Source organism: Rhinopithecus roxellana, chromosome 7 (genome assembly GCF_007565055.1).
Source record: "Rhinopithecus roxellana isolate Shanxi Qingling chromosome 7, ASM756505v1, whole genome shotgun sequence".
Taxonomy (NCBI): Eukaryota; Metazoa; Chordata; class Mammalia; order Primates; family Cercopithecidae; genus Rhinopithecus; species Rhinopithecus roxellana.
The window spans coordinates 47,137,007-47,143,957 of NC_044555.1; the positions used below are offsets into that span (position 1 = coordinate 47,137,007).

Below are 6,951 nucleotides of genomic sequence, written 5' to 3' on the forward strand. Positions count from 1 at the left end.
GGAAAGGATCCAGTTTCAGCTTTCTACTTATGGCTAGCCAATTTTCCCAGCACCATTTATTAAATAGGGAATCCTTTCCCCATTTCTTGTTTCTCTCAGGTTTGTCAAAGATCAGATGGCTGTAGATGTGTGGTATTATTTCTGAGGACTCTGTTCTGTTCCATTGGTCTATAGCTCTGTTTTGGTACCAGTACCATGCTGTTTTGGTTACTGTAGCCTTGTAGTATAGTTTGAAGTCAGGTAGCGTGACGCCTCCAGCTTTGTCCTTTTGGTTTAGGATTGTCTTGGCAATGCGGGCTCTTTTTTGGTTCCATATGAACTTTAAAGCAGTTTTTTCCAATTCTGTGAAGAAACTCATTGGTAGCTTGATGGGGATGGCATTGAATCTATAAATAACCTTGGGCAGTATGGCCATTTTCACGATATTGATTCTTCCTATTCATGAGCATGGTATGTTCTTCCATTTGTTTGTGTCCTCTTTGATTTCACTGAGCAGTGGTTTGTAGTTCTCCTTGAAGAGGTCCTTTACATCCCTTGTAAGCTGGATTCCTAGGTATTTTATTCTCTTTGAAGCAATTGTGAATGGAAGTTCATTCCTGATTTGGCTCTCTGTTTGTCTGTTACTGGTGTATAAGAATGCTTGTGATTTTTGCACATTAATTTTGTATCCTGAGACTTTGCTGAAGTTGCATATCAGCTTAAGGAGATTTTGGGCTGAGACAATGGGGTTTTCTAAATATACAATCATGTCATCTGCAAACAGGGACAATTTGACTTCTTCTTTTCCTAACTGAATACCCTTGATTTCTTTCTCTTGCCTGATTGCCCTAGCCAGAACTTCCAACACTATGTTGAATAGGAGTGGTGAGAGAGGGCATCCCTGTCTTGTGCCAGTTTTCAAAGGGAATTTTTCCAGTTTTTGCCCATTCAGTATGATATTAGCTGTGGGTTTTTCATAAATAGCTCTTATTATTTTGAGCTACGTTCTATCAATACCGAATTTATTGAGCGTTTTTAGCATGAAGGGCTGTTGAATTTTGTCAAAAGCCTTTTCTGCATCTATTGAGATAATCGTGTGGTTCTTCTCTTTGGTTCTGTTTATATGCTGGATTACGTTTATTGATTTGCGAATGTTGAACCAGCCTTGCATCCCAGGGATGAAGCCCACTTGATCATGGTGGATAAGCTTTTTGATGTGCTGCTGAATCCGGTTTGCCAGTATTTTATTGAGGATTTTTGCACCGATGTTCATCAGGGATATTGGTCTAAAATTCTCTTTTTTTGTTGTGTCTCTGCCAGGCTTTGGTATCAGGATGATGTTGGCCTCATAAAATGAGTTAGGGAGGATTCCGTCTTTTTCTATTGATTGGAATAGTTTCAGAAGGAATGCTACCAGCTCCTCCTTGTACCTCTGGTAGAATTCAGCTCTGAATCCATCTGGTCCTGGACTTGTTTTGGTTGGTAGGCTATTAATTATTGCCTCAATTTCGGAGCCTGCTATTGGTCTATTCAGGGATTCAACTTCTTCCTGGTTTAGTCTTGGGAGAGTGTAAGTGTCCAGGAAATTATCCATTTCTTCTAGATTTTCTAGTTGATTTGCGTAGAGGTGTTTATAGTATTCTCTGATGGTAGTTTGTATTTCTGTGGGGTCAGTGGTGATATCCCCTTTATCATTTTTTATTGCATCTATTTGATTCCTCTCTCTTTCCTTCTTTATTAGTCTTGCTAGCAGTCTGTCAATTTTGCTGATCTTTTCAAAAAACCAACTCCTGGATTCATTGATTTTTTGGAGGGTTTTTTGTGTCTCTATCTCCTTCAGTTCTGCTCTGATCTTAGTTATTTCTTGCCTTCTGCTAGCTTTTGAATATGTTTGCTCTTGCCTCTCTAGTTCTTTTAATTGTGATGTTAGAGTGTCCATTTTAGATCTTTCCTGCTTTCTCTTGTGGGCATTTAGTGCTATAAATTTCCCTCTACACACTGCTTTAAATGTGTCCCAGAGATTCTGGTATGTTGTATCTTTGTTTTCATTGGTTTCAAAGAACATCTTTATTTCTGCCTTCATTTCATTATGTACCCAGTAGTCATTCAGGAGCAGGTTGTTCAGTTTCCATGTAGTTGAGCGGTTTTGATTGAGTTTCTTAGTTCTGAGTTCTAGTTTGATTGCACTGTGGTCTGAGAGACAGTTTGTGATAATTTCTGTTCTTTTACATTTGCTGAGGAGTGCTTTACTTCCAATTATGTGGTCAATTTTGGTATAAGTGCGATGTGGTGCTGAGAAGAATGTATATTCTGTTGATTTGGGGTGGAGAGTTCTATAGATGTCTATTAGGTCCGCTTGGTGCAGAGATGAGTTCAATTCCTGGATATCCTTGTTAACTTTCTGTCTCGTTGATCTGTCTAATGTTGACAGTGAAGTGTTGAAGTCTCCCATTATCATTGTATGGGAGTCTAAGTCTCTTTGTAAGTCTCTAAGGACTTGCTTTATGAATCTGGGTGCTCCTGTATTGGGTGCATATATATTTAGGATAGGTAGCTCTTCCTGTTGAATTGATCCCTTTACCATTATGTAATGGCCTTCTTTGTCTCTTTTGATCTTTGATGGTTTAAAGTCTGTTTTATCAGAGACTAGGATTGCAACCCCTGCTTTTTTATTGTTCTCCATTTGCTTGGTAGATCTTCCTCCATCCCTTTATTTTGAGCCTATGTATGTCTCTGCATGTGAGATGAGTCTCCTGAATACAGCAGACTGATGGGTCTTGACTCTTTATCCAGTTTGCCAGTCTGTGTCTTTTAATTGGAGCAATTAGTCCATTTACATTTAAGGTTAATATTGTTATGTGTGAACTTGATCCTGCCATTATGATATTAACTGGTTATTTTGCTCGTTAGTTGATGCAGTTTCTTCCTAGCCTCGATGGTCTTTACATTTTGGCACGTTTTTGCAATGGCTGGTACCGGTTGTTCCTTTCCATGTTTAGGGCTTCCTTCAGGGTCTCTTGTAAGGCAGGCCTGGTGGTGACAAAATCTCTAAGCATTTGCTTATCTGTAAAGGATTTTATTTCTCCTTCACTTATGAAACTTAGTTTGGCTGGATATGAAATTCTGGGTTTAAAATTCTTTTCTTTAAGAACGTTGAATATTGGCCCCCACTCTCTTCTGGCTTGTGGAGTTTCTGCCGAGAATTCTGCTGTTAGTCTGATGGGCTTCCCTTTGTGGGTAACCCGACCTTTCTCTCTGGCTGCCCTTAAGATTCTTTCCTTCATTTCAACTTTGGTGAATCTGACAATTATGTGTCTTGGAGTTGCTCTTCTCGAGGAGTATCTCTGTGGTGTTCTCTGTATTTCCTGAATTTGAATGTTGGCCTGCCCTACTAGGTTGGGGAAGTTCTCCTGGATGATATCCTGAAGAGTGTTTTCCAACTTGGTTCCATTTTCCCCCTCACTTTCAGGCACCCCAATTAGACGTAGATTTGGTCTTTTTACATAATCCCATACTTCTTGCAGGCTTTGTTCATTTCTTTTTCTTCTTTTTTCTTTTGGTTGCTCTTCTCGCTTCATTTCATTCATTTGATCCTCAATCGCTGATACTCTTTCTTCCAGTTGATCGAGTCAGTTACTGAAGCTTGTGCATTTGTCACATATTTCTCGTGTCATGGTTTTCATCTCTGTCATTTCGTTTATGACCTTCTCTGCATTAATTAGTCTAGCTGTCAATTCTTCCACTCTTTTTTCAAGATTTTTAGTTTCTTTGCGCTGGGTACGTAATTCCTCCTTTAGCTCTGAGAAGTTTGATGGACTGAAGCCTTCTTCTCTCATCTCGTCAAAGTCATTCTCTGACCAGCTTTGATCCGTTGCTGGCGATGGGCTGCGCTCCTTTGCAGGGGGAGATGCGCTCTTATTTTTTGAATTTCCAGCTTTTCTGCCCTGCTTTTTCTCCATCTTTGTGGTTTTATCTGTCTCTGGTCTTTGATGATGGTGACGTACTGACGGGGTTTTGGTATAGGTGTCCTTCCTGTTTGATAGTTTTCCTTCTAACAGTCAGGACCCTCAGCTGTAGGTCTGTTGGAGATTGCTTGAGGTCCACTCCAGACCCTGTTTGCCTGGGTATCAGCAGCAGAGGTTGCAGAAGATAGAATATTGCTGAACAGCGAGTGTACCTGTCTGATTCTTACTTTGGAAGCTTCCTCTCAGGGGTGTACTCCACCCTGTGAGGTGTGGGGTGTCAGACTGCCCCTAGTGGGGGATGTCTCCCAGTTAGGCTACTCAGGGGTCAGGAACCCACTTGAGCAGGCAGTCTGTCCCTTCTCAGATCTCAACCTCGGTGTTGGGAGATCCAGTGCTCTCTTCAAAGCTGTCAGACAGAGTCGTTTGCGTCTGCAGAGGTTCCTGCTGCTTTTCTTGTTGTTGTTAACTGTGCCCTGTCCCCAGAGGTGGAGTCTATAGAGACAGGCAGGTTTCCTTGAGCTGCTGTGAGCTCCACCCAGTTCGAGCTTCCCAGCGGCTTTGTTTACCTACTTAAGCCTTAGCAATGGTGGGCGCCCCTCCCCCAGCCTTGCTGCTGCCTTGTGGTTAGATCGCAGACTGCTGTGTTAGCAATGAGGGAGGCTCTGTGGGCGTGGGACCCTCCCAGCCAGGTTTGGGATGTATTCTCCTGGTGTGCCCGTTGCTTAAAGCACAGTATTGGGGTGGGAGTCACCCGATTTTCCAGGTGTTGTGTGTCTCAGTTCCCCTGGCTAGGAAAAGGGATTCCCTTCCCCCTTGCGCTTCCCAGGTGAGGGGATGCCTCGCCCTGCTTCAGGTCTCGCTGGTCGGGCTGCAGCAGCTGACCAGCACCGATTGTCCGGCACTCCCTAGTGAGATGACCCCAGTACCTCAGTTGAAAATGCAGAAATCACCGGTCTTCTGTGTCACTCGCGCTGGGAGTTGGAGACTGGAGCTGTTCCTATTTGGCCATCTTGCTCCGCCTCCAGGGCCTCTTTTTGGATGGAGGAGGGGACAAAGGAAGAAGAGTACATTTTGTTGAAACCTAGAGATATTAATTGACTCACCCAAGGACATACTGTGAATGGGACCAGAACCTTTGTCTCCTTAGCTCCTAACTGCCTACATTTCTCCATGTCATACTACCTCCTATTATGTCATACACAGCTTAAAAATCTAAGATGATTTTTCACTTTTGAAAGGGTAAAGTCTGAACTCTTGTGCCACCTTGGGACCCTAATTATCCTGACACTGTTAAACTCTCCAATTGGTTCCTAGACTACCTCCCACAATGAGATTTAAGCCCAAGTCTCCCAGAGCTCTCTCCCACATCACTGTCCCCAAGTCTACTTGGTCTTCTTTTTCTTAACTGCTCCTTCTGCCTCTGCAACAAATTAAAAGAAATTTACAGTGATCACTCATATACTCACCACTGGATTCTACCATTAACAATTTCCTGGCTGGGCACGGTGGCTTATGCCTGTAATCCCAGCACTGTGGGAGGCCGAAGCGGGCAGATCATCTGAGGTCAGGCATTCGAGACCAGCCTGGCCAAGATGATGAAACCCCTTCTCTACTAAAAACTACAAAAATTAGCAGGGCATGGTGGCACATGCCTGTAATCCCAGCTACTTGGGAGGCTGAGACAGGAGAATTGCTTGAACCTAGGAGGCGGAGGTTGCAGTGAGCCGAGATCGTGTCATTGCACTCCAGCCTGGGTGACAGAGCAAGACTCCTTCTCAATTAAAAAAAAAAAAAAATTCCCATATTTGCTTCATCACATATCTGTCCATCTATCCACCTTTCCATTGATCCAGCCACTTATTTTTTATACATTTCAAAGTAAGTTGAAGATATCAGCACACATCCCTCCCCTAATACTTATGTATTTTTACTGTGAATATATATTTTATTTAATCATTTTTTGTTTACAATTGAAACTCTGGGAATTCAAAATTAACATCCTTGCCCATGAGCTTCTTATAGACACCAGAAAAGGTTTCAGCCTTGTGTTCCACATTGTTCTGCTGTGCTTTGTCCCAGTGAACCTTTATGAGGTGGGTGCCATCCAGTTTCACGCGGATTCTCTTGCCCACAATTTCGCTTGGGAAGACCAAGTCCTCAAGGATGGCATCATGCACAGCTGTCAGAGTACAGCTCCTGGGATGCTTTTGCTTATTTTTTTTGTACAGCTTTTTTGAGTTGGCTTAGACAGAATTCTCCTCTGAGCGATAAAGAAAATATGCTTCCCATTGAACTTTTTCTTCAATTCGTGTACTAGCCAGACTTGGATTTTCTGGAAAGATTTCAGCTGAGGAACGGGAACAAAGATTATGATAGCTTTCCAACCAACACAAACTTCAATTTCCTTGACTGCAGTAATATTCAGCTCCCTTAGCTGAGCCTTGAGGTCCAAGTTCATCTCCAGCTCCAGAAGAGCCTGGGAGATGCCGGATTCCAACTTGTCCAGCTTCTCGCCATTGGGCTTCACGATATTGGCCCTTGAACTGAACATAGTCTTCTCCTTGCTGAGCGCTGGCTGGAGTGCAGTGGCACTATCTCTGCTCACTGCAACCTCCACCTTCCGGTTTCAAGCAATTCTCCTGCCTCAACCTCCTGAGTAGCTGGGATTACAGGTGCACACTGCCACGCCTGGCTAATTTTTGTATTTTCAGTAGAGATGGGGTTTTGCCATGTTGGCCAGGCTGGTCTGGAACTGCTGACCTCAGGTGATCTGCCTGCCTTGGCCTCCCAAAGTGCTGGGTTTACATGCATAAGCCACCGCGTCTGGCCTGAAATACACAATCTTAAGGGAATATTTGCTGAATTTTGACAAATGCATACACCTGTATAACCCAAACCCCTGTCAAGGTATTAAACATTACCATCATCCTCAGAAACTTCTCTCATGCCCCTTCTCAGTCAAATTCACCCTCACCTCACCCTACAGAGAGAACCACTATGGATTAGT

At 43.2% G+C, this 6,951-nt stretch overlaps 1 pseudogene; it reads right to left on the reverse strand.

Moving 5' to 3' along the window:
• Positions 1–5,908: 5,908 nt before the first annotated feature.
• On the reverse strand, positions 5,909–6,495 carry LOC104654926 (annotated as a pseudogene).
• Between the last annotated feature and the right edge of the window lie 456 nt (positions 6,496–6,951).